Here is a 26,764-nt window from a genome sequence, read left to right as displayed (position 1 = left end):
ATCAATTAGCTGGGATTAGTGATATCTGTGTCTACATACATACAAATGTTTCTGTGCGTGTAATATCCTCAGTAGTTCACCTCTGTGGATGTTTAATGGACAATGCATTAGAACTGAGAATCTTTGTTTTACCTACTTATCATTCTGCATCAGTTTTTCTTAGTCTTTACACTTAATTGCCACCTGAAACTGGGTGATTTTTCTTTTTTCTGCTAAGAATATACTCTACTCATTGGAGAGTGTTTAGTCGTGCATTTCTGGAGACTCTGATACCCTGTTTGTGAAAGCTGAACATGTCTTCAGACATTACTTCTTTCCCCTGGGGCCAAAGTGCTCCTAATTGAGAACTGAACGGCTAAACAATACATCTGTGCCTGTAGCTTACATGCTTGTTGACTGGAAAATCCCAGTGGTTTCCTTCTCCACATTACCTCATTAGTTCTTGTAAAATTAACATTTATTTTTGTTTTCTGTTGTTTTTGTTGTAATAGGTATATCTAGTTAGTCAATCTTGTTTGAAGATGTCTAATTCAAACAAATAAATGTTTCAAAATTTAATTGAGTGGAAAGGTTGCTAATTAACTGCTCATCTGACTTTAATAATTTTTCTTCTCAAATCACTTTGTGTGTAGAATAGTAGCCAAATCTAACATAAGACAAAATGCCCCAGAATACCAATGATTTCCTCAATATCCATGGTGGAATGAGTATATTCAATAATCAGAAGAGCATCTGTATATATTCTTTCTGTATGCGTGACTTTGGGAAAATTGTTGTTTCCCTTGGATGTTTGCTTTGCATGCCTAAAAGCCTAGAGTTAATGCCAACACCTTTCAAAGACTCTAAGGAGCAAATTAAAAAGAGCAAAACATAATGATTGTGTTTACTCCACTACTAAGTTAACTGTTTTGTCGACTTTGTACTACCTTTTAGTATTGCAAACATTTGTATTGAAACTTCACTGACTTTAGGCACCTTACATTCTGATGAAGTAAACATGTATGTGGAGAGTGACCACACATTGGGCTAAGGTTGGCCACATACCCTATTATCCTTGAAACTAAAAGGCTCATGGGGTACAAAACCTTTGAACTGGGTTGTGGCTAGAGGAATAGCAACAGATCGTTGGTCACTGTAACACTCCATATTCTCTGTAGCTTCTGTAAGGCAAAAGAAGAGAAGCATAACTGACTCTACGGAGTTGGCAAAGATGTCAAATTGTGGATTAGTTTTCTGAGATGTACTGATGACAGGTTTCCTGACAATTTAAAGGTCAGATGCTTAGCACAACTGATTGGAGACCATTTATATACTATGCTAATAATTATCCCAAACACTTGGGGTAACAGTAATAGGGCCAATAGAAATGAACATGAAACATGCTAACTTGTACTGGAAAACGGTAGTCTTAGGAATCATAGTAAGTGCTATCTTTGGGCCATAGGCAATGTTAAATGTAACTCAGTGGTGACATAACAAAATGTTCTTGAGGAAACTCATTGTAATGTTAGTGTATAAAGAGTAGTGGCAGCTGGCAAATGGGGAGATTCAGGAAACTGCTAAGAGTCTATTTTCAGAACATTATGAGAAAAGAGAATGAATTTTGTAAACAAATTCATGCATAGGGTTAAATATAAATAGTGACAATAATACAGTCAGGAAGCATTTGAATGGGGTTGTCCAGATTCTTGGCAATGGTTAGTACAGTTCAATTAGGAGACTGAGACTGATACTCCAATCAAGGACCATTCATGGAGATAACCTAGAACCCCTGCACAGAGGTAGTCCGTGGCAGATCAGTCTCCAAATGGGCATCCTAGTAAGGGGAACAGGGGCTGTCTCTGACATGAACTCAGTGGCTGGAACTTTGATCACCTCCCCCTGAGGGGGGGGGAACAGCCTTACCAGATGGCAGAAGAAGGTCCTTCCCTATCAGTGGACTGAGGAAGGGGCATGGGAGGAGAGGAGGAAGGGAGGGAGGGCAGGATTCGGAGGGAATGACGATGGGGTTACAGCTGGGATACAAAGTGAATAAAGTGTAATACACAAAAAATATGTTAAAAATAATAGTGATAAAGAAAAAATTAAAAACTAACAACTAAAAAAAAAAAAGGAAAGAAACAATTCAAAAATTGAAAGTGTTAGCATGGTGGCTCAGAGGATAAAGGCATTTGTGATCAACCTATTCAACATGAGTTCAATCCCCAGAACCCACATGTTCCACTAATATCCCTTTGAACTTCAAAGATTTGTATGCATACATACACACATGTACTTGCATACACACACACATAAATGTAAAAAGAAAAACATTAAGAATGGACACAAGGGAAGGGGATTGGGCATTAGTTATGGAATAGACAAGATAACCAAATTATTAGCAGCCCTACTGAGGTTGAAGTGCATATGTGACCCCTTTCCAGTCACCATGTGACCTCTGTTTAGTCAGAGACTTGTACTTGACAGCCAAAAGTATAGAGAGAATTGGAGGTAGGGTTAATCACGAAGTGCTAAGTGCATTAAAATATTCGTTGAATTTTTCAGGATTATGTGAGGTCGCTAAGGGATGTCATAACGGTTTGGAGGAAAGAATTTCACGCTTAGAATTTTGGAGTGCTAAAAGGGATTCCCACACCCACTGTGCTTATTAGTGTTCCCTAGTGTCAGGGAACACTGATGCGGACCTTTAAGCACTGAAGGATTTTGCCATGTATGGTTTAAGCGTATTTCCTTTGACGCTGATTATTCTCTTCCTGCTTGTTAATTAATGAGAAATTATATAGAGCTTTCATTCACCAATTGTCTATAGGAATCAAAAATCAAGAAGAAGCAGAAATCTTTGAAGATAGTGTAACCAGACAAAAATAGCCAGCAGCCAATTACCTCAAAGTTTCCTAAAAGTGTCCTTCAGTTCTTGCCTTGATATTTGGGGTATGCGTGAAAACAGACAACAACTGAAATTGCCTTTCTGTGCTTGGCCAAAGGCTTCGCTTCCTAAGTATAAGTGAACCAAGCATAACTCCTCTGTGGGCCAAGAATGAAGGCAGTGAATTCAGGCATCAGTTCTCATCGCATGCAAAGTACCCTCTAACAGATTTTCAAACAAGCACTCTGGAAACAATTAGCAGTAAGCTAGCTGCCCTGATCAAAGGCTGTTGATGTTCTAAATTGCTTTTTGGTCACCCACAAGCAGTCTTCCAGAATGTGCCTCTTACTGTTGGGTCCTGGAGCAGAAAAAAAAGAAAGTTTTTACCACCATTCTCAGTGTACGTTTAAGGCTGTGGGTCATTAAGAAGACAACAAACTAGGACTAAAAATAAAAATAAGAACAATTGTTTGGTCTATAGTCACTTAGGGTTCCAGCCTACAGGAAAGCTTGGCTGTGCGGTGTTAAAAAGGATGATTTGCTGATACATCACGGTCAAAAGCATGCATGGCACTGTTATCTTCAAACTTCTGCTTTCATGTCATCCTCAGAAAAATGACCGTCATCCCAAAAACACTTACAAAAGTTACATTGGATTTCTATACAAATGTGGGAAAATAAACAATCAACATACATTTTTGCATATTAATTACAAATCCTCTCTGTTCTGGATGTTATTTGAAATTTGTCATCATAGGTGACCTTTCATATAATACTAGACACTCTTTTTTTTGACAATGTAGAACTTGAAATAAAAGAGGTCAGATAACCCTTACTCTGTCCAGAAAGCATACAAATTCTGTCCATGATTTTAAATAAAATGCTCTCTTGTGGTTCACAACTATATTTTGGGTAGTGAAACACTTAATATGCAGAAACAATATAATTTTAAAAGATGTAGAAAAGACAAGGCCTTCTGGTTCTCTTTCATGTCAGTAAAGATCCTCATGAAATGATTGTGATGAGAATAAATACAACTATCTAGTCCAAATCTGTACAGAAGAGGGAAGCATGGCCAAAAAAATTTTGAGATAATTCATTAATGATCTAAGAGTTAATTAGTGGCATATCCAGGGTTGAAATTAAGTGTTTGCATTTTCCATTTTTTTCCAAAGCATTTTTTTTTTGTTTTCATGATAAAGATAAAAGTAAAGGAAATCAAAACAATGTTAGTAGCATTAAAATATCAAATACAACTTCAGTTGCATAAGCAAATCATAAACACCTAGGCTATTTGAGTTCATTATGTTAGAGAGGCCATCTTTGTAAGTTCTTAACCTGTTTAAAAGTACTACTGCTCCTTCTTTAAGATACAAATTATGTGGTTGGTAGGATTACCAAGAGCCTAATTCTTCATTTTACTACTCTTGTCACAGAAGCTGTGCCTCGTGAGGGGTGTTCTTCCCTGCATTTTTACTTTTGGGTGTGACTTGGGACACAAGAGTTTTCCAGAAGATTTCTGATTTAATAGACTTCTTGGCAGAGGCATGAGAGCCAATTCCATATTCCTGCCATGGGAACATGGTGACAGCAAACACTGGCTCAACTAAGTAAGTCCAGTTGAGCTATATCAGTGGAATGCAGCTGGCCACAGATATAAGTGAAAAACAACTGGGTTTTGTGACAGAAGATGGTGAAGCATCAATGCTGTGGAAGCTGGTAAGGATGTGAACACACTGTTTTCAGTGGGAATGCACTTATCTCAGATTTCCATCGTGATAAAGATAAAAGGAAAATAGTAAGCTAAGGCTGGACATCAAAGACCCGTAGTTGGGTATAAATTTTTATCAATTTTTTCAATGCTAAAAGATTAATTATTTATGCTTCCCTCATTTTACATCCTTGAAAGATTATAATTGTGCTTACAATTCTTTTTATGAGGTAGTTATGCTAAAGAATGTATTTGTGTGTCTTTGTGTATGTTCCTACAGATTTTCCATATTGAAAACTTAACATACAAAATGTCAGTATTTTTCATTGTCTCCTTTCGAATTTTTTATATTAATTACAGTTTATTCAGTTTTTATCCCAGCTGTAGCCTCTTCCCTCATTCCCTCCAAATTCCACCTTCCTTCCCTCATCTCCTCCCATGCCCCTCTCCAAGTCCACTGATAGGGGGTGTCCTCCTCTACTTCCCTCTGACCCTAACCTATGAGGTCTCATCAGGACTTTCTTTCATAGTCTTCCACTGTAGCCTGGTAAGGCCTCTCCCCTCTCAGGGGAAGGTGATCAAATAGCTAGTCCATGAGTTCATGTCAAAGACAGTCCCTGCTACCCTTACTAGGGTGCCCATTTGGAAACTGATCTGTCAAGGGCAACCTCTGTGCAGGGGTTCTAGGTTATCTCCATGGTCCTTGGTTGGAGTATCAGTATCAGAAAAGACCCCTCAGCCCAGATTTCTTGGTTCTGTTGCTCTCCTTGTGGAGCTCCTATCCCCTTCAGCTCTTTCTATCTCCCCCTTCTTTCTTAAGAATCACTGCCACAGAGGGCCTCTGAAAGGCTCTGCCCTGCAGACTATCAAAGCAGACGCTGAGATTTATGGCCAACTGTTGGGCAGAGTGCATGGAATCTTATGTAAGAAGTGGGAAACAATAAGAGCTGGAGAGGACAAGAACCCCACAAGGAAAGCAACAGAACCAGAAAATTTGAACACAAGGGTCCTCCCAGAGACTCATACTCCAATCTAGTACCATGCATGGAGATAACCTAGAACCTCTGCACAGATGTAGCCCATGGCAGTTCAGAATCCAAGTGAATTCCCTAGTAATGGTAACAGGGGCTGTCTCTGACATGAACTCAGGGGCTGGATCTTTGATCACCTCCCCCTGAGAGGGGAGCAGCCTTACCAGGCCACAGAAGATGACAATGCAGCCACTCCTGATGTGATCTGATAGACTAAGATCAGAAGGAAGGAGAGGATGACCTCCCCTATCAGTGGACTTGGGGAGGGGCATGAGTGAAGAAGGGGGAGGGAGGGTGGGATTGGGAGGGGAGGAGGGAGGGATTTATGGGGGATAAAGAGTGAATAAAGTGTAATTAATAAAATAAAATAAAATAAAAAAGAATCACTGCGCTCTGCTCAAAGTTTGAGCCTCAGCATCTGCTTTGATACCCTGCTGAGTAGATAAAGTTTTTTAGAGGCCCTTTGTGGTAGGTTCCTGTCCTGTTACCTGTTTTCTCCCTCTTCCAATGTCTGTCCTGTTTGCCATTTTGAGTGAGGTTTGATCTTCTTATGCAGGGTCCTCCTTCTTGATTAGCCTCTTTAGGTATACATATTCTAGTATGTTTATCCTATGTCAGTAATTTTAAATGAAATCTTTAGAAAGTTATTATATTAAACAAAAACATGATGATTGGTTTTTAAGAAAATAAGATACAGCCTGCTGTCCCTTCTATCATTTGTTTCTCTTTAAATAAGATAGCATCCACATGTGTGCCAGAAAGATCCATGTATAAATCTATGTATCTGCTGGAGTTTTGAATTTTAAGTTCCTATCTTCCACAAGTATAAAGGATAAAGGTCTGCTATTTCAGCTGAAACCAGTGACATTTTGTTTCAGCATCCTAAAGAGACTAATATCTAACATAATACTCCCTACAGTTTGGGAAACAATAGTCTTGAATGTTTAGCTTCATTCTCTTTACAGATTATAAAACTGATAGTCTCAACCATAAAGGAGTCCTTTACTCTAGTGTTAACAGTTAATGAAATATGTCTGTGTCTGATTATAGACGGGCATCATGTCTACTCAGACTTTTAAAATACTTCAGGTTGAGTAGCAGAACATTGGTGTGAACTAGTTGTGAAAAATCCAGAATAACATACAGCATAAATAAGAAAGCCTTGGTTACCTGCAAGGTACAACAATGTGACATGTGATCTGGTCTTTGAGAGTCACCAAATTAGTAATTGCTTCCTAGTGTCATTTACCTGAGAAGACCTACAGAACAGCAGGAAAACTTCTTACTTCTCATTTGTTCCTCCCGAAAAATATTTGATAAAATATTCTGACTTGCAACATACCCAAACTTATGGGACACAATGAAAGTAGTCCTAAGAGGAAATTTCATAGCTCTAAGTGCCTTCAAGAAGAAATTCGAAACATTTCATTCAAGCAACTTAATGGCTCAGCTAAAAGCCCTAGGAAAAAAAGAAGCAGACACACAAAAGAGGAGTAGATGGCTGGAAAAAATCAAACTCAGGGCTGAAAACAATAAATTAGAAACAAATAAAACAATTCAAAGAATCAATAAAACCAAGAGTTGGTTCTTTGAGAAAATTAACAAGATAGACAAACCCTTAGCCAAACTAACTAAAAGGCAGAGAGATACTATCCAAATCAACAAAATCAGAAATAAAAAGGGGGGACATAACTACAGACACTGGAAAAAAACAAACAATCATTAGGTCTTACTTCAAAAGCCTATAAGCCACAAAATTTGAAAATCTAAATGAAAGGGACAATTTTTTTTGATCTATTCCATTTGCCAAAGATGAATCAAGACCAGGTAAATTAATTAAATAATCCTATATCCCCTAAGGAAATAGAAGCAGTCATCAAAATTCTCTAATGCAAAAAATGCCCAGGGGCAGATGGTTTCAGCACAAAATTCAAACCAGACTTTCAAAGAAGAGCTAACACCAATACTCTTCAAACTATTCCACAAAATAGAAACAGAAGGAACATTACCTAACTCATTCTATGAATCCACAGTCACCTTGGTACCTAAACCTCACAAAGACTCAGCAAAGAAAGAGAATTTAAAGCAAATCTATCATAAGAACATTGATGCAAAAATATTCAACAAAAATACTTGCAAACTGAATATAAGAACACGTCAAAAATATCATCCAATATGACCAAGTAGGCTTCATCCCAGGCATGCAGGGGTGGTTCAACACATGGAAATGCATCAATGTGATCCACCATATGAACAAAATGAAGGAGAAAAACCACATGTTCATCTCCTTAGATGCTGAAAAAGCATTTGACAAAATCCAACATCCATTCATGTTTAAAGTCTTGGAGAGATCAGGGATACAAGGCACATACCTAAACAGAGTAAAGGTAATATAGTGCAAGCCTATAGCCAATATCAAACTCAATGGAGAGAAATTTAAATCATTCCCACTGAAATCAGGGACAAGGCAAGGCTGCCCACTCTCTCCATATCTCTTCAACATAGTTCTTGAAGTCCTTGCTAGAGCAATAAAACAATTAAAGGAGGGCAAGGGGATACAAACTGGAAAGGAAGAAGTCAAAGTATCATTATTTGCAAATGATATGATAGTATTCCTGAGTGACCCCAAAAATTATACAAAGGAACTTCTACAGCTGATAAACAACTTCAGCAAAGTGGTTGGATACAAAATTAACTAAAAAAAAAAAAAAAAAAATTAGCCCTCCTGTATACAAAAGACAAAAAGGATGAGGAAGAAATTAGAGAAACAACACCATTCACAATAGCCACAAAGGACATAAAGTACCTTGGTGTGACCCTAACCAAGCAAGTCAAAGACTTGTACGAAAAAAATTTCCAGTCTCTGAAGAAAGAATTGGAAGAAGATATTAGAAGATGGAATGATCTCCCATGCTCATGGCTTGGTAGGATTAATATACTAAAAATGGCCATCTTACCAAAAGAAATCTACAGATTCAGTGCAATTCCCATCAAATTACCAACACAATTCTTTACAGATCTTTAAAGAAAAATTCTCAACTTCATATGGAATAACAAGAAACCCAGAATTGCTAAAACAATTATCTACAATAAAAGATCATCTGGAGGTATCTCCATCCTTGATCTCAAGCTGTACTATAGAGCAACAGTAATAAAAACTGCATGGTACTGGTATAGAAACTGACAGGTGGATCAATGAAATCGAATAGACGACCCTGAAATAAGCCCACATACTTATGGACATCTGATTTTTGACAAAGATGCCAAAATCATACAATGGAAAAAAGGTAGCATCCTCAACAAATGGTGCTGGTCTAACTGGATTTCTAAATGTAGAAACATGCAAATAGATCCATACTTATCACCCTGCACAAAACTAAAGTCCAAGTGGATCAAAGAACTCAATATAAATCCAGAAATATTTAACCTGTTAGAAGAAAAAGTGGGGAAGACCCCAGAACTCATTGACACAGGAGACAACTTCCTGAACAGCACACCAACAGCACAAGCTCAAAGAGCAACAATCAATAAATGGGACCTCATGAAACTGAAAAGCTTCTGTAAAGCAAAGAACACTGTCATCAGAACAAAACCACTGCCTACAGATTGGGAAAGGATCTTCACCAACCTTATATCTGACAGAAGGCTAATATCTGGAATATATAAAGAACTCAGGAAATTTAACAGCAACAAATCAAGCAATCCAATTAAAAAATGAGGTACAGAGCTAAACAGAGTATTCTCAATAAAGGAATATCAAATGGCCAAAAAAAAAAAAAAAAAAAAAAAACCTTAAAGAAATGCTCAATGTCATTAGTCATCATGGAAATGCAAATCAAAAGGACCCTGAGATTTCACCTTACACCCATCATAATGCTAAGATCAAAAACTCAAGTGACAACACATGCTGGAGAGGTTGTAAAGAAAGGGGAACCCTCCTCCACTGCTGATGGGAATGTAAACTGGTACAACCAGTTTGGAAGTAATCTGGCACTTTCTCAGACAATTCAGAATAGTGTTCCTCAATATCCGTTATACCACTCCTAGGCATATATCCAAAAGATGCTCAAGTACACAATAAGGACATTTGCTCAACCATATTTGTTGCAGCTTTAGTTGTAATAGCCAGAAACAACCCAGATGTCCCTCAACTGAAGAATAGATACAGAAATTGTGGTACATGTATATAATGCAATACTACTCAGCAATAAAAAACAAGGAAATCATGAAATTTGCAGGTAAAAGTGGGAACTGGAAAAGATCATCCTGAGTGAGGTATTCCTGAAGCAGAAAGATACAAAGGGTATATACTCACTCATAAGTGGATATTAGACATATAATATAGGATAAACCTACTAAAATCTGTATACCTAAGAAACTAATCAAGAAGGAGGACTCTGGCTAAGATGCTCAATCCCCATTCAGAAAGCAAAGAGGATGGACATCAGAAGAGGGAGAAAACAAGGAACCGGACAGGAGCCTACCACAGAAGGCCTCTGAAAGGCTCTACCCTGCAGGGCATTAGAGCAGATGCTGAGACTTATAGCCTAACTTTGGGCAGAGTGCAGGGAATCTTATGAAAGAAGGGAAAAATAGTAAGACCTGGAGAGGACAGGAGCTCCACGTGGAAAGCAACAGAATCAAAAAAATCTTGGCACAGGGTGTTTTTTTTTTTTTTTTTCCTGAGGCTGATACTCTAACCAAAGACCATTCATGAAGATAACCTAGAACCTCTGCACAGATGTAACCCATGACAGTTCAGTGTCCTAGTGGGTTTCCATAGTAATGGGAACAGGAACTGTCTGTGATATGAACTGATTGGCCTGCTCTTCGATCACCTTCCCCTGAGTGGGGAGCAACCATACCAAGACACAGAGGAAGACAATGCAGCCAATCCTGATGAGACCTGATAGACTAGAATCAGAGGGAAGGGGAGGAAAACCTCCCCTATCAGTGGACTTGGGATGGGACATTTGTGGAAAAGGGGGAGGGAGGTTGGTATTGGGAAGGGAGGAAGGAGGGAGCTATAGGGGGGTTACAATGTGAATAAAGTGTAATTAATAAAAATTAAAAATTAAATTAAAAAATATTCTGACTTGGCATCAGAAATAACTCTTACATGGGTATGGATGAAAGAGCAGGGATTCAAAGTAAAACATCCAATTGCTTAGGTGGAAAGAAAAGTGGAGAGCACAGTATAAATGATATTTGGAGCCTCACTTCCATGGGGTAGCTTAGAATTCCACGGATCTTGAAAAGGAAACCACAGGTTGACAGTCAATACATATGAAGCTAAAGGGTTGGAGGGAAAATATTTGTGAGTTTAGGATCAGTGTCTTGGAAGAGAGGACATATTGTAACAAAAGTATTTCAAAAAGAATGATTACATTAAAGTTAGTATTTATATTTCAAATGGAAATGGGACATGGACCACATTTTGCTAGTAATTCTTTATCATTAATTATACTCTGACATTTTTTTCTGAGAATATATGACCTCAGTTAATTCTCACAATAAACAATATTTTCAATTATTCCTTTTTGGGAAAAAAAGTATTTTATCAAGGGTGAAAACGCTGTCTAACAGTATTCTATTTGATAGAGAGAAAAAAATAATAAAAGAAAGAAAATGAGTAGTCACCCATTCAAATTGTCTTTCTCATTTGGTAGCATACAAACACTGCCCCTTTGCTTGCCTTCTGCCGTTCTTAGAATGCACTAAGAATAAAACCAACACATGTTGTTCTTTCTTCAGCAGTTAAGAGATGTTACCACTTAAAATAGAGGGGTATCTGAAGCTATACATTCAGGAAGGAAAACAAAGTGGATGACTGGGATGAGTAGAAAGAAGCAAAGAGCAATCACCAACTGTTGTCCTCTACACAAACAACAAAATAGCACTAAGACACAATTGCTAGTACCTATTCTTAGTCCATTTTGTACATTTATTTGACTTTTTTGAGTAAGTATGATTTTGGTCCTTTTAGAAGTGTTGGGAATATAGCTATGTAACTAAACCAGGTAATGAATGCATACTTCCACCATTTGTGATCATAAGACCAAAATTTGTTTTAATGTAGTCTTAGAAGCATGTTCAACAGACAGTGTCTTAGAGTTGTCAGATTACAAGGATATCTATAGAGATGTCATTCAAAATGACGTCCAGAGCAAGTGAGAAGTGAAAAGGGGTGTGTTTTAGGAAGCAGCTAAGGTCTTATGTGATGGGGTGTTCAAAATCAAAGTGCTATCTGATCATGCTGGGAAGGGAGTCATCTGATCTCATCATGCCTTGCTGGTTATAGTAAAGGTTATCTGAAAACCAATGATGATGGGAAAGTTTTTTCCTTACACTATTGTTCTTTCTGTCTTTGGAGACCAACACTCAGAGAAGACACAAATGTTGAGCCTGAGCTTCACTTGTGTAATAGATATATACAGCCTTAAACCTAGGGACTGAATTCCCTTTCAGAAATTTTTCCTCAGCTACTGAAATGCTTTTTGGTCACTCCTGGGAGAGCCACATCGCCTGAGTTCTGGTGTTTTATTTGAGGCATCACATGTGATGCTGCATTTGGAGATTGCTTAGCACTTTGTTGATAAGATCATTAATGGTTTTTCTAGTTGCTATTAATTGTTTTTCATCCATTTATCAATTATGCGTCTGCAAACTGGCCCCAGGGTGTAAGTAGAAAAAATGAGCTTTGATTATAATAAGTAAAGTATTATTAACAAAAGCAATTACAGCTAATAGCTTCAACTGAGGAAAACAAAATGATTGCCATTAGTGCTTTTCCACTGGGTAAACCAGATTAAATCATTCACAGGAAAGAGAAATCTTTATTTTTGGTCCCACCAAATGTTATACAAAGATGTTGCCTTTGGGATGTTTCTATCCTTTTTTTTTTGTTTGTTTGTTTGTTTGTTTCATTTTGTTTAGAAACAGAAACTAAAGCTTTAACCGTATAATGTTATTATTAAGGAGTTACTGAGAAGTGCAATTTGATCAGAGAATTCAATATTTTAATTCAGGTATTACTTGCCACAAGCTACAGAGAAGATGATTGAATTTCAGGTACAGTTTAAAAAGTAGGACAGTGGAAATTCAAGACAATTCATGTTTCCTTTACTGAAGATTTTGCTTTCCTTTCATGGGAAATTTATGACATATACTTGTGATGCTATGTGAGATTAAAATAATTTAGAAAATAATCAGAACAAAACCCTCTAGCTTATTAGTTCTTATTTCTTACAGTTTTCTACCAAAAGCATGAGTCTAAGTGTTTTTATGTCTATTTAGGATATGACTGAAGGTATTCAGTCTTCAAGGTTCAGATCTTCCTAAGAAAACTTGACTTCTAGAGGTTAGTGACTGCACCTGCTCACAGGATGTTTGTGATCAGAACTTTATGTCTCCAAAATTCATTCTCTTGACCCACAAACCTCCAAGTTCCTTCCTTAGAGTTTTCCAGTATATACACAAGTCAGTTATGTCTGTAACAAAGGTCATAGATGATCTGTGGTGAGCTCTTCACCCAGAAATATTCTTGTTCAAAAAGATCTGCTTTCTTCTAGGCATGACCTTAAGTAACTTGTGGAATTGAATTTCATAAAATAGCCCATCAAGTTTCACCTTGACTAGTCACATAGAACAAAGTCTCATTTGGGTTCTGTGTAAGTTACAATGTAAATCTATTTTCCACATAAAACCTCTTTTCATGTGTTCAGCTTCCTTACCTGATCCTAGCTTCTTTAGAAATATCCTTCTCCAGTGATTGCTGTAAGGTTCATAAGTCAGAAAAAATCCTGCCTCCTTCAGCTTCTGGTGTGCGGAGAAAACACAGACAAGTTAAATGTAATGCAAGTTAAAATATGAGAGCCTTCACATTTTGATTTGAGCATCCAACTTTTATCCAAGACTTTAGCGGTTTGAACTGACCCATCATCGTTGTATTTAAAATATGCTGATATAAAATAAAGTTTCCAGCAAAGGCTGATACTGTTGCTCATCCAATTTTAGGTAAATAAATTTGTGCAGAAAAGAGCCCTAGAACTTGCGCTGCCTATCACATGGGAAATGAGTGCAAAGTATCAACATTCTTCTCTGAGTTTAGAGAAAGATGAGGAGGAATGAAAGGAAGATAAAAGAAAACAGGAGAATGCATTTCTCAACAATTTCCAGCATAGAAACTGCAAGTAGCCAAAACCTCATCTAAAAGGTTTTTACGTATTCCAAAAAATAAAGGGATGGACAGAGGGCAGAAGAGTGCTAATGGACACAGAGCATGACAAGCTTAAAACCTGTAGATTTATAAAGAAAGTTGCGCATACATTTCCTGGTAAGGATCCTCTTGCCTTGAGGTGTGTCTACTTTCTTGTTTGAGGATTTGTGCAGGAAAGCCAGCCAATCCCTGCCAATCACTGCAGGGATAAATGAGCTAATTTTCTGGATATACTCATGTTTCACATTGTTTTTCCTTTCCCCACTCCAAAAATCCTGAGGATTTCTCATCCAATTCTTTGCCTTGGCCATGTTTATTCTTGCACTTCCTCTTTGGTGTGTATCCAAACCTCAGGATAACTTAGAAGAGGCCACACTGTTTAGACATTATTCATTTTGCAAAGTGACTCACGGATAAAATGTGCCTTTTCTCTGTCAGAAGTGGTAGAAGAAGAACACTTGATCCAGGGTTCGAACTGTTAAAGATTACTGGAGCCATGCAGGAAACTGAGTGTGTGTAAGCTTCTCACTTTGAGCAAAGTGGAAGTGATCTTGTGTTTGCATGAGAACTTTCTCACTCCCCAGCTCTCTGTCACTCAATCCCGTTCTCCTTTTCCCTTACAGTATTTCGATTGCCCATGAATTTGTTGAGCATGACTCATCAAACACAATGCTCCTCTCTGCTGCAATGCATTAATGCTTCAGAGCAGCCATGGCTTAGCGATACCAAATGCCATTACGTAGTGTAGGAAGTGTCAGAAAAACTGCGATGACCTCACTGCTTATACATAGAAGAGCCCCTGGGTTAGATGGCAGTTTAACTCCTACATGTGGCCGAGATTAGACTGCTTTTGTGCCCTTCTGAATGCACACACATGTGCTTGGCAACAGTATTATAGAGGTCATAGTCATTATAGAATTATTTTCTTCTTCCACATGTTGTAGACTTTATATCTTTAAAACATTTGGTTTTCTTCCAATTCACAGTACATTTATTCATTTTGTGAAAGACTTCCCCACCTAGAGTCAATTTTGAGTTAACCAAATAGGCAAGCCATGGTAATTTCAGTTCCAATCAATATTTAATCATCGTATTTATAATAACATGTTGAAGACAGTTGAGAAAAGTATCACTAGGGACTATACTTAATGTGATCTTTTGAAAGGGCCACACTCATTTCAGTAGTAAGGTAAAGGACTGAATATAATGAGTGGGACTTAATGATTTGCCTGTTTATCTCAGGTGAGAAACATTTGACAGATCATCTGGCTAAACGGCTTGCCCAAACCTGCATGTGTCCTTCCAAGATACCAATGAGATTTGTATAAATATAGTTGTTATGAAGCTCCTACTTAATATTATTTATGAAGACTTGCTGCCTATGGCTGAGATGAATACTTAGTTTAACAATCAAATTGAGTTATAAAGCCCACTTACATGTTTGTGAACAATGAACATGATAAATCACGCTTTGGTGTGAACTTATTCCTGTATCATTTTGTCAATTACTGCTTCTCACCTGGCACTAATTTGGAACTTACTTCTTTAAAATAAGGAACACTTTTGCTCTTAATCTCAAGGTTTTCTCTCAGATGTTAGACACGCACAGTACATTGTCTTATATTTCTTTTGAGAAAACCAATTTTATAATGTCTATGTAAAGAAGGCTACTCATATTTTTCCATCAACTAACATTTTCTCAAATACACTGTAGTATAAGCACTTGAAATATTTATTTATTTCATTTGTATTTGTAAGCAAAGAGACTTGTAGAGTATGTAGCGTGAGTCACTCTTCTTGCTTCTACCCAGCTTAGTGTCCTGGCTCCACATCTCCTTGGATGGCTTTAAGCCATTTTATTCTCCACACTCTATAAATATTTAAAATAATGAAACGTACTCCCAGAACGATATTATGAGCATTTAACAATTTAAGTTGTGGAAATTACTTGGATGCCAATGATAAAAAGATGCTATGGTTTTAGTGCCTTGACTAGATTTTTCTGCCATCAGCAACTGTATTTCATTCCACAAAATTGTAGTTTCTACACAGGTATTATCACCAGGAAGCACAAAAAAAACAGGACACTTGTTTTTAAAATTTTTCAGCAGTCTTTCCTTAATCCACACATCAATATGGATTTCTGTCTACACACAAATGATTTGTCTTACAAGACACCATGATGGGTAGAGTACAAGAAAAAGATCTTCCATATTAAAAATTATCTTATAATGAAAGCTGGTAGTCTCAACATAGTGCTCAATGGAACAAGCAATACTTCTGAGAGTTGAATATCTTTTTGTTTTTTGTTTTTTTAAATCTGCTGGCCAGTATTATGGTAGTCTGAATATTTCACATGTTCCTACTGATTCTAATTTTAAACAACCAAAGGAGTCTACTACTAAGATTATGGCAATGTGAAAAATAGACAAAGATGGACAGTGAGGTAAATCAGGCCACACAGAGGTTACTATGTAGGCTTAGATTTTTCACCAAACCCACTTTAATTATGGTTCTTCAATGTCTCTACCTCCCTTCCACCACTGACCAGAGTAGGGAAGAAAGAAAGTTATTAGGTAAAGGGTGCTGTAGACCTTTTTGGAGTAGTTCCTCGGGATGCGTATACTCTTCACTGTCCTGATTCCAGCAGTCCGATCCAAAGGCTAACACCAAGCAAATGAGTACCCCAAATGAGTACCATTCAGAAGACTGGAACAAGTCAACGAAAGCTGCAAGACATTGGTGGATTGCCCTGAGAACTTCTCTGGAATGTCTCTCTCTGTAAAGCCAAGTGTTGAAGCACGAAGATCGGTGCAGTGATGTCAGTGCAAAAAGTGATCACTCGCTGCCCATGGTCTTCTGTATATCTCCTCTCCTCAGAGTTCAGCCAGGGATGTCCTCAGCTGGCCAGAGTCACACCCCTCTCAGGAGACAGCTGTTAGGACCAAAGGAATGGTGATGTGCGCAAATTTTATATGAAAGAGGTTTACTAGATGGAGATGAAAAGAGAGGAGAGAGTGAGACATGATAAGGGAAAGGGAGAGGGTGCCCCAACAGAGAAAGGGGAGAGAGCAGGAGAGAGAGGGGGCAAGAGAACAACAAAGTGGCCAGTTGATTCTTTTAAGGAGCAACTTAACCACACCTGCCAGGTGTGGCTACCTGGCAGGCAACACATGATGATATCATAGGTTGCTAGGCAACCCAGAAGCAGGCTGCCTAAATACTAACATTCCTCCCTTTTTCCTTAATTAAAAATGAGGAGGAGCTTGAGCTGCTTCTCATGTAAGGCAGGTAAAGTATATAAATGTAGGTTCATTGGAAGCAGCTCTTGGTTGCCATGCAAGGCATTAAGAGAGAAAGAGAGAAAACATAGCAACAAAATGTCCAGATTACATGGTCAAGAGAAGGAGGGGAAGCTCCTGCCCTGGAAAGTTCAGGGTAGAGAGTTGCCAGCCAGGCAAGGCAGCAGGTAGGGGCTGAGGAATGCAGGGAGAACCTGGAGGTACTTTTCCTGCTCCTGAAGTATACCATTCCAGCCTTTTGTTAATAATAAGTGAATAATAACGGGTATAGATTCTCTTGTGGCTACTTCCTGCTGACACTGGGAGCACTGTAAGGAGGTCAAAAGACTTAAAAGCTGGCCAAGTCAAGGAAGAACAGGTTGTTTTGATGCTGTCCAGGGTCTATGAGAACATCCATGGCTGGGAGGGAAAGTGCAGGTAAAGCTTGACGGAAGTCTGTGAGGGCAGACAGGAACACCTGTGGTAGCTGTTTTGGCAATGACATGGATGTAGGAAACACCTGGATCTGGCAGAATACTGAAAGAAATATATAGGCAGAAGACAAAGTTAAGTGAGTTATGGAGAAAATTTGTTTGGGTGTACATTTAAAGCTTTTGAGAGTGGGGCTGGAGAAATGGCTCTGTGGTTAAGAGCACTGTCTGTTCTTCCAAAGGACCCAGGTTCAACTCCCAGAACCAACATGGCAGCTCACAGCTGTCTGTACCTCCAGTTCCAGGTGATCTGACACCCTCACACCAATGCACATAAAATGAAGTTAAATAAATTATATATTTAAAAAAAATCTTTTGGGAGAGAGAACAGAGGTGGAAGGTTTGGACTTGAACATGGGAACCTCCACTTACCTATGGGAGCCTCTATTTACCCAGTCACTGGAAGTAATTAAAAAGTTTTGGGCACAGTTGCCAGTAGCAGACACAGTTTACCTAGCTAGGATTTCACAGATGCGTGAGAAGGGGAAGGAGAGAAACTATGCCAGCAGAGGGAAAAATCTTACCCAAGGAAGAAGCAGGTCCTAGATGAAGGATTTGGATGCAGGTTGGTGAGAGATGCAGGAACTGTTTGCGTCAGCCAGAAGTGAAGGCTCACCTATTGGCTGGTGTTGGATGTAGGACTGTAGCAATCAAGTAGTCAGGAAAGGGAAGTCCCAAAACCAGAGAAAGGGGAGGAATTCCACCCTCTGAAATAGGCAACAGGTGCAGAGTTATCAGTTATCTGGAGCCCAATTTATGTGAGAGGTGGATTCAGGTGGATTCTCTGCAGTTTATGAAAATTACTTTTAAGTGTTACAAAGTAGATAATACTTTAGTCATGTTAGCATCACAATCGTAATCTGCACTGAAATATACATGTAGAAAAGGCAGTAGACATACACGTTTGTGTTAACAGCACAAGCGTTCTTTAAAGGTGAGCTCTGAAAAGGCCTTTCATGAAATAGAAGGGGCAAAAGCTCATTTGATCTTAACCTTTAGTATGATTACACATTATGGAGATTCAAAATCTTGAGCTTGGAACCATGATAGTGGGTAGTATAATGGAATGATTTTTTTTTATTAGAGTTAGATTAATAAATTAAAGCTCCACTGATATAGGTCAAAGCTCTGGACAGTCAATATAACAGTAGCATAGCAACAGGAGGAAATATTAAGCATTTTTACCTATTTAGGAGGCCTTACATCATGTTAGACCTTGCAACCTTTATAACTTGCATTTACCAACCTTAAAACACTTTCTTAGACCTCAAACAACGTTTTTCTTAGGCCTTTTTATCTAGTTATTTACCATGTGAGACAGCTATGAACATTTATCGTCCTTTAGCAAAAAGGATCTGAGGCTTGTTTCTGGAGTCTGGCAACAAGACATATTGTGTCTAGGCGTGATAAGAACAACTCTAAGACTCCAGCTTAAGGCCTGGTCTCCTGCATATGAAGAGAACTGAGAAGGCCTCTGAAGTCTCCCAAGACAGAAGTTGGCAATATGTCTGTGGGGCCTGAGTGTGAGGCCAGACCTTCAATGTTACTTTGGGCTGGGCGAGGGTGGTGGAGGTCGTTGAATCTAGAAGCCATTTATCCCCTGCCACGCCAAGGAGCTTGAAGGCTGGAAGCTTCTGTGGCTCTTGTGCTGGCTGAACCTCCATGGCTGGGCATAAACAACAAGCCTACATGGGAGCATTTTGACTTCCAAAAGCCAGTCTGCCAGCAGGCAGTGTGTGGCTGGTTGAGGCATCTGCGGGACCAGAGTCTCCTTTGGCTGCATTTGAAATAGCTACCTGGCAGAGTAGAATTTAGGCTCTACCCCAGCAGGATGGGGCATTGCAGACTTCTTGTTTTCTGGGGAATGCCAACAGCCTTAGAGCAGCAGCCAAGGGCTGGAGCATAGTTTTTGCTGTAGATGAGCCTATGGGGAAGACACCTCTCATTATTTTTACCAATTCCTGTATAGTGACTCGAGGACCATCTTCAGCTGTTTAATTAAGTAAGCAGTGAGACCATGTCTGCATTTGTAGGACTATAAATATATTTTTGAACATGTTAAAGGACTTGATCATCTATGAGATGACTGACTATCAACGTGAATGTGTTAACCATTAAATATTAGGACTTTAGGTTTTATCCCTGTTAAGTTGGAGCCTTAGAATAATAAATATAGTCCACTAAAGTGAACGCATAACAGTTTTCTGTATGATTTAGTATATGAGAAGTTCATAGCTTATAAAAGTCTAAGGCTATACTATACATTAATAATATTACCATTTTTAGAAAACAAGACCAACCATATTTTAACCTTTCAAGAGTGAAGATATAGCACAATGATCAAGTTTTAATATAAATAAATGCCTCTAAAATCAATAGATCTTAATTTAGGGTATTGGTAAAAACTTGTACATAATAACCCCTGAGTTATGAATTTTAAAACCAACAATATAGTAGAGCAGTATAAAGCAATTTCAAAATTACATATTAATTTATTATAGCAAACTTATTAGCCAGAAAGCCTAGTGGTGAATATAGATCAGAGGCAGCTCAGCATTTATTAATTTAGGAATTGATAAAGACATACACAGTTAGACATACATTTTAAATTAGCTTAATTTGACTAACTTTATAACTATGAAGTTTTAACATTATATAAACATTTGTTTGAACCAGGGTTGAATCATATATACTGTAAAATGTAACTTTGAATTTTTATAAGAATGCATACCAATTTAAAATGAGACTTGTTGCTGTCCTAGTCTAAAATGAGGTAAAATAAACAGAATTAATTATGATTAAAATTGTTCATACCATGTGGTCACCTTAAGATTTACAGTTTAATTTTAATATTTTTTAGAGTATAAAAAGAAATGAGAGAGTATATTTAGTGAGATAAGAGGCAGAGAAAAACAGACAAAACTTTGAGAAAAAAGAAATAGGGAATTGGTTTTTACTTCTCGGATCGCTCTTAGTGTTACTGAATATTACTGGATATTAGACATTTGAATAGGACAAATATAGATGTAGAAACCAGAGGTTTCCCTAAGAGTAGAGACTATGAGGAAGCCATTCCTGGGAATGAAAAAGGGGAAATCTAAACAGACCATGCTGCAAGTGGCTTGCTGCCTAGTACCAGGGCTTTATCAGCAGTAAGGCTTGAGTTCTCTTAGAGGGAATCCAATCCACAGGAAAGGATAAGGGCAGATCAGCAGTTTTAGAATGGAGGAAGGAAAAGGCTCAGCGGCCTTTTAGGGTCTGCAAGAGACTGCAGTTTTGCAGCCCTAAAAATAGTGGGACAGAAACAAAGTAGTAAAAGCAGCTGGCAGTGGCGGAAACCACAGCATTTTTAATTTTTTTATAACCAAGATGGCTGCCAATCATGTGACTGCCCTTGTCCTCAGTTAAGATGGCATTGAAATCATGTCCTTGCTCTTAGTGGACATGGCAGTGAAGCCATAGCTCCACCTTCCTTATCCCACAGTAAATATGGTGGCTAGCCATGTGTGGTATGTGGTCATAGCGGCATAGCAAGACCAGGTGCTTGCTGGTGGGATGGCTGTCCCAGCCCTGTTCGAAATTGTTCGCATGGCACGGCTGTTCGGAAGTCTGCACAACTGAAAACTCTCCTCTGCAAGGCAGCCTCTCAAGGCAGGCATTCTGCAGGAGATTTAATACTTCACCAGTGGGACTTGCGTGATCTAAAGCCATCTGTGTGCGTGCAGAGTCCCTAGAAATTGCTTACCTCACAGCAATAGTTTCGAAGCAGTCTGTGTCTGTGTATGAAGTGGCAGTTTCAGCATTTGGCATGAGCGTTTTAGTTTCTCCAAGCTGATTCTGGTGCATCATGAGTGTCTGCCTAGTCCCTGGTGCTCAGAGCACATTGTAGGATGCCAAGTCTGAGTGTCCTTGAGCAGAGGGACAGGTGTGTGCATGTGGTAAGGGCAGGGAAGTTTACAGAAAGTGTAGGTTTTAAGGCATATGTAGTTGAGTGGTGATTAGGGATAAGTAGAGCAGAAGAAAAATCTGTTGCAGGTATCATGGGCCAATTAAGGGTTCTTGGTGTGACCAGACCAGATGCTACCAGAAGAGCCTTTCCCAGCCCAACGCACCAATATTAGAACCAATGAAATGAAGATGTACACAGATTTTATATGGAAGAAGTTTATTAGATGGAGATGAAGAGAGAGAGAGACATAACAAGGGAAGGGGGTGCCCAGACAGAGAAAGCAGAGAGAGCAATAGAGCAAGAGAGTAAGAGGGCAAGAGGACACCAAAGTGGTGGGTTGATCCTTTTAAGGAGCAATTTAACCATGCCTGCCAGGTGTGGCTCCCTGGCAGGCAACACATGATGACATCATAGGTTGCTAGGGAACGCAGAAGCAGGCTAACAACAGCTCACAGAAAAACATCATATGCCCTCTCACAAGAGGGCGGGCTTCTAGCGAAACATTGCATGACTTAACTGAGGCTTCAAAGATATCAGAAAATTCCACTTCATTACCACCTATAAGAAGTAGAAATAATACTTTAACTAAGCAGATTCTTAGATCTTGAACCCCTTTTTGTTTTGTTTTTTCTTTCTTTCTTGTTTTGGTTTTTTGAGACAAAGTTTTTCTGTGTAGCCTTGGCTGACCTGAAACTTACTTTGTAGCCAGGGTGGCCTTGAACTCACAGATAACTGCCTGCCTCTGCCTCCCTGAGTGCTGGGATTAAAAGCATACACCACCACTGCCTGGATGACCTGGAACTCTTAACCATAACATTTTTTGAGATTTACACACACCAAAAGAAGCAAATGTTCATTCTGTAGTTGTAAAACATGTCTGTCTTTCCACTTCTTCACCTTTTGCTCCATAAATTTTGTAGTGTATGACACACAGTTGTCTCTTTGTGAAAATTTACTAAATCAAGGACAAATTAAGCATGTGGCCCTCTGAATTGTTTTATCAAACTTACAGGTCACTTTGAAATAAAGAAAGAAATAAAAGAACACTTTTGGAAGTGGATTTAATATAAATCAATAGAAAGCACAGAATCTTGAATTTGTACCACAATTAGTCTGTAGACTTGATTGTTTCATTTTCCTGATGATTTAGCTTGAAGAAAATTGTAGAATAAAAAATACAGCTTCAATTTATACTGTGTCCATTGTTTATTGCTCCTGATTTATGTATCCCCAAATGGAAGAAGGGTGGAACACAGCTCTGGGCTCTGGTGTAAGCCTTAAAACCCGCAAGACTGATTGCATCATCCTCTGTGTGATTTTGTAAAGGTCATCATTGAAGCCTTGACAAGTTATGCAGCTATGAAAATGCCACAAACAAATTTAGTAACTAGGGAGGGGTGAATGTGAATTTGCCCCAGGGCCACCGTCTCTCCCACTGCTTATCTTTACTTTCTGCACTCTCTCTCCAGTCCTCAAGGGCAACACAGCATTATGTTAAACCACAGTTTTAAGAGCCTGAGAAGTTAGATGAAGAAATTCAATCTTACTAGGAAGCCTGTATTCTCCTTTCTTTGTTATTTCATGTTTTATATTTCTTCTATTTTTAAGTTTTCTTTTCTTTGCCAAAAGGTAGACTTACAAATACCCAAGAATTTGCTTTCTTCCTTCATGCCATGCAAAAAATGTTTGTGTGATTCATATTCTCCAAAGCATGAAAAAACTGTGGGATTTCTCAATTCACTTTTTAAGTCAGCATGTAAACTTTTGAGTTTTGTGATGGAATTTTCACTAATATACAAAATATAATATCATATGATCAAATAATAAAAAAGTCTTCATTTATGAGACCTAGATATATTTTATAATTCTTGCCCATATCCAAAAATGCTACTTATATCTCTTACTAGAAAATAAAGAAATAAATCAAGAGAAATGCAAATAACTTTGAAATTGGACACGGTAAATTTATACATTTATATATCAATTATTAATCTACCATCAGTATCTGATAATTGCTATATTTAATCATTTGATAGTTCTAAGACAAGTCTGTTTGTTTTTGTTTGTTTGTTTGTCTGTTCAGGCAAAAACCTTGAATTATATTCTAGTTCTCTTTGATGAATTTTACTTATTATTAGTTTTGCCACTTTTATTGCTGCTTCATTACTACATACAATAAACCAATTAGTGAAACTCCTTGGTAAAAGAACTGTATTTTCTAATAATGTATCTTTCCATGCTCACTAGCTTATAGGGTTTACATCTGTCTTAGTTAGTTTTATATTGTTGTGATAATAACCATGATCCAAATCAGCTCAGGGAGGGAAAGTTTTGTTTCAGTTTAAGGTTCCACATCATAGTTGATTACTGAGGGAGGTCAGGACAGCAACTAAAACAGAGCAGTAAGATGGAGACAGGAGATGATGGACAGGTCTAGGGATAATGCTGCTGACTGCTTGTTCCTCATAGCTTGTTCAGCTTGCTTTCTTCTAACACTCAGAAACACCAACCTAGTAGTGGCAATACCACATCAGTTATCAATCAAGAAAATGCATCACAGGCTGGTCCACACAGCAGCTGGTGGAGACATTTTCTCAGTTGAGGTTCTGTCTTCCAAAATGACTCTAGTGCCTGTCAAGGTGGCAAAAAACTAGCCAACATAACATCTCTAAATTGTGTTCCTTCTAATCAAACACACATTTGGTTGTCATCTGTATTTTTTTATCCTTTTCTTCTACCTGCCATCATCTATTTATTACATATTTATATGCCCTTGAAAAGTTTCAACTTTCTTTTGTCTGTCCATGAAAGTCTGATTTCTACAGCTATAAAACCCTCAAAGTTGAGACAGCCATAAAACCAAATTTAAGACACCCAATACTGAGAATACTTCTTGCAAAAATTAGATTTTGTAAACAAACTTACCCTCCGACACATATATTGTATTTGTTACTGTGTTGCTGTGACCATACACCTGTGAAGAAGCAACTTACAAAAGGCAGAGATCATTTTGCATCACAATTTGAAAAAAACAAACTCACATAATAGGGAAGGAGTGGTGGTAATAGCAGGTCTCAAAGCTCCAGTAAAAAAAGCAGGTAGTCCTAACACGTGTGTGTGATGCTTTGCATAATAATAGTCCCCATAGGCTCATGTATTTGAATGTTTGGTCAACAGAGAGAGGCACTATTTGAGAAGGGTTAGGAGGTGTGGCCCTGTTGGAGCAAGTGTGACCTTGTTAAAGGAAGTGTGTAACTAGGGGTGAGCTTTGAGGTTTCGGGCCCTGGCTTTCTCTCTGCTTTTCTGCCTACAGATCAGGATGTAGCCCACAGCCACTGTTCTAGTGCATGCGTACATGCTCCCATGCTCTCCACCATGATGATAATGAACTAAGCCTATAAGGTGCAAACAAGCTTCACGTGCTTTTTTTTTTTTTTTTAAATATATAAGAGGTGTCTTGCACAAGATCTCCTCAAATCAGTAGAACAGAGACTAGGACATTGTGCTTAGCTGGATTCCTCCTTTTTCTCAGTCTAGAACCATGAATGGTGCTTCCCAAATCCAGAGTCTTTAGACTTCGTAGTTAAACTTCTTTAGGACTGGCACAGACACTCCCAGAGAATGACCTTCTAGATGATTCCGTATTCAGTTGAGTTGACTATGGGGACTAACACACACACACACACACACACACACACACACACACGCACACACCATTAGAACTGCATCACAATTTTATGTCCTTTATTATGAGCACGCAAGCACGCTCATTTTAATTGTACCTACTGTCTCAAGAAATAATTTTAATTAGTTCAACAATACCTCACTGTATTAATCTTAAATACCATGATACTGATTTCTATTTGCATATATAAATTGATCCAACTATTACTTTACTGTTGATAATGTTGTGAGTGATAATAGTGCATATGATTCAGTTTTCCTCAGCAAAGCCAAAGGTGTGCATTATTTTAAGGTTCTTATCCATAATACCAATGTAGTAATTATTAACATGTGCTCATAACAAATATTTGTTCTTTCTATTCGTGATCCATTTCTACCATGCTTATATTTTCTGACTATTTTTAAAAAACACTATTTTGGAGTCTTTTTTATAAACCAAATATTGTGCTTATGAAGAGTCATGCAATGAGCCCACAAGAGACCATTTCAAACAACATAATTATCTTGATTTTTTGATTCCTTTTGAAGTAGGTTATTCAAAACCAGAGACAAAAACAATAGATTAAGATCAATTAACAACTATATTTATGAAAAATATGTTGAAATAAATGACTTCTTTAATAACAGTAACATATTGAAAGTGTCATTTACCTTTAAATACATTTTTTTCTTTATTCCAGGTACTGAATTTGAGACACTGTTCCCTTGCCTGACATGTGTTTTGTGGTAGCTTTTGTCCTCTTTCAGGCTAGATTCTGAGAAATGCTGGCACAGACACATACATTTAGGGGAACCCTCAAATAAGTCTTAACCACCCACTATAGTTCCTTAACAAAATAGTACAGATGCCATTTGTCTGGGAAGCCATTAAATCCCCTTCTCTTGCTCCAGATGTTTCCTGTATGCAATGAAACAGCCTCTTAAAAGAAGAGTATGTTTCCAGAAACCATCCTATACTTAAAACTTAGGTGTTGAGCATAAATGTTCAGTGAAAGTGAGGAAGTCAAATTCAGTGGCTCATCCCGGTTCAACTGCAGATTTGTCTTTTTTGCCAGATGTTAGATTACTGATTACCATGGTAGCTTTGTGATGACTACTTGTTTACAGTCTGATGCACACCCTTCCAGACATGGTTTTATGACATTTTGAATCAAGCTTTGAGTTGTTACAAGATGGGCCTTCTCTCTGCTATGCTTTCCATTATAATTTCAACCAGCTTTCTATAGACTGGCATGAAAGAATAAAATCAAAACAGAGGAAGGGCAAGCACTTGGCTGTCTCGTTGCCTTACCACTAGCACCTTCCTGCCTGAGAAGACATGACTCTGGCTTTAGACAATGCCTTCCCCTTCTACAATATGAAAGCCACAAAACCCACACTCCCTTCCTTTCTAGGCTCAAGCATGTCATTTTTAAACCCTTTATTGCTATGGGAAATAACAAAATGGATGTTTGGAAATGTCAGAATTTCAAGATTGGGTTTCAGCTGATAGCTACACCCATCTCCTCCTCATTTTTGCTTTTTTTTTTTCTC

The sequence above is a fragment of the Psammomys obesus genome, unplaced genomic scaffold (genome assembly GCF_907164565.1).
Source record: "Psammomys obesus unplaced genomic scaffold, mPsaObe1.curated_primary_1811, whole genome shotgun sequence".
Lineage (NCBI taxonomy): Eukaryota > Metazoa > Chordata > Mammalia > Rodentia > Muridae > Psammomys > Psammomys obesus.
Note: the sequence above shows the minus strand (reverse complement) of the source record.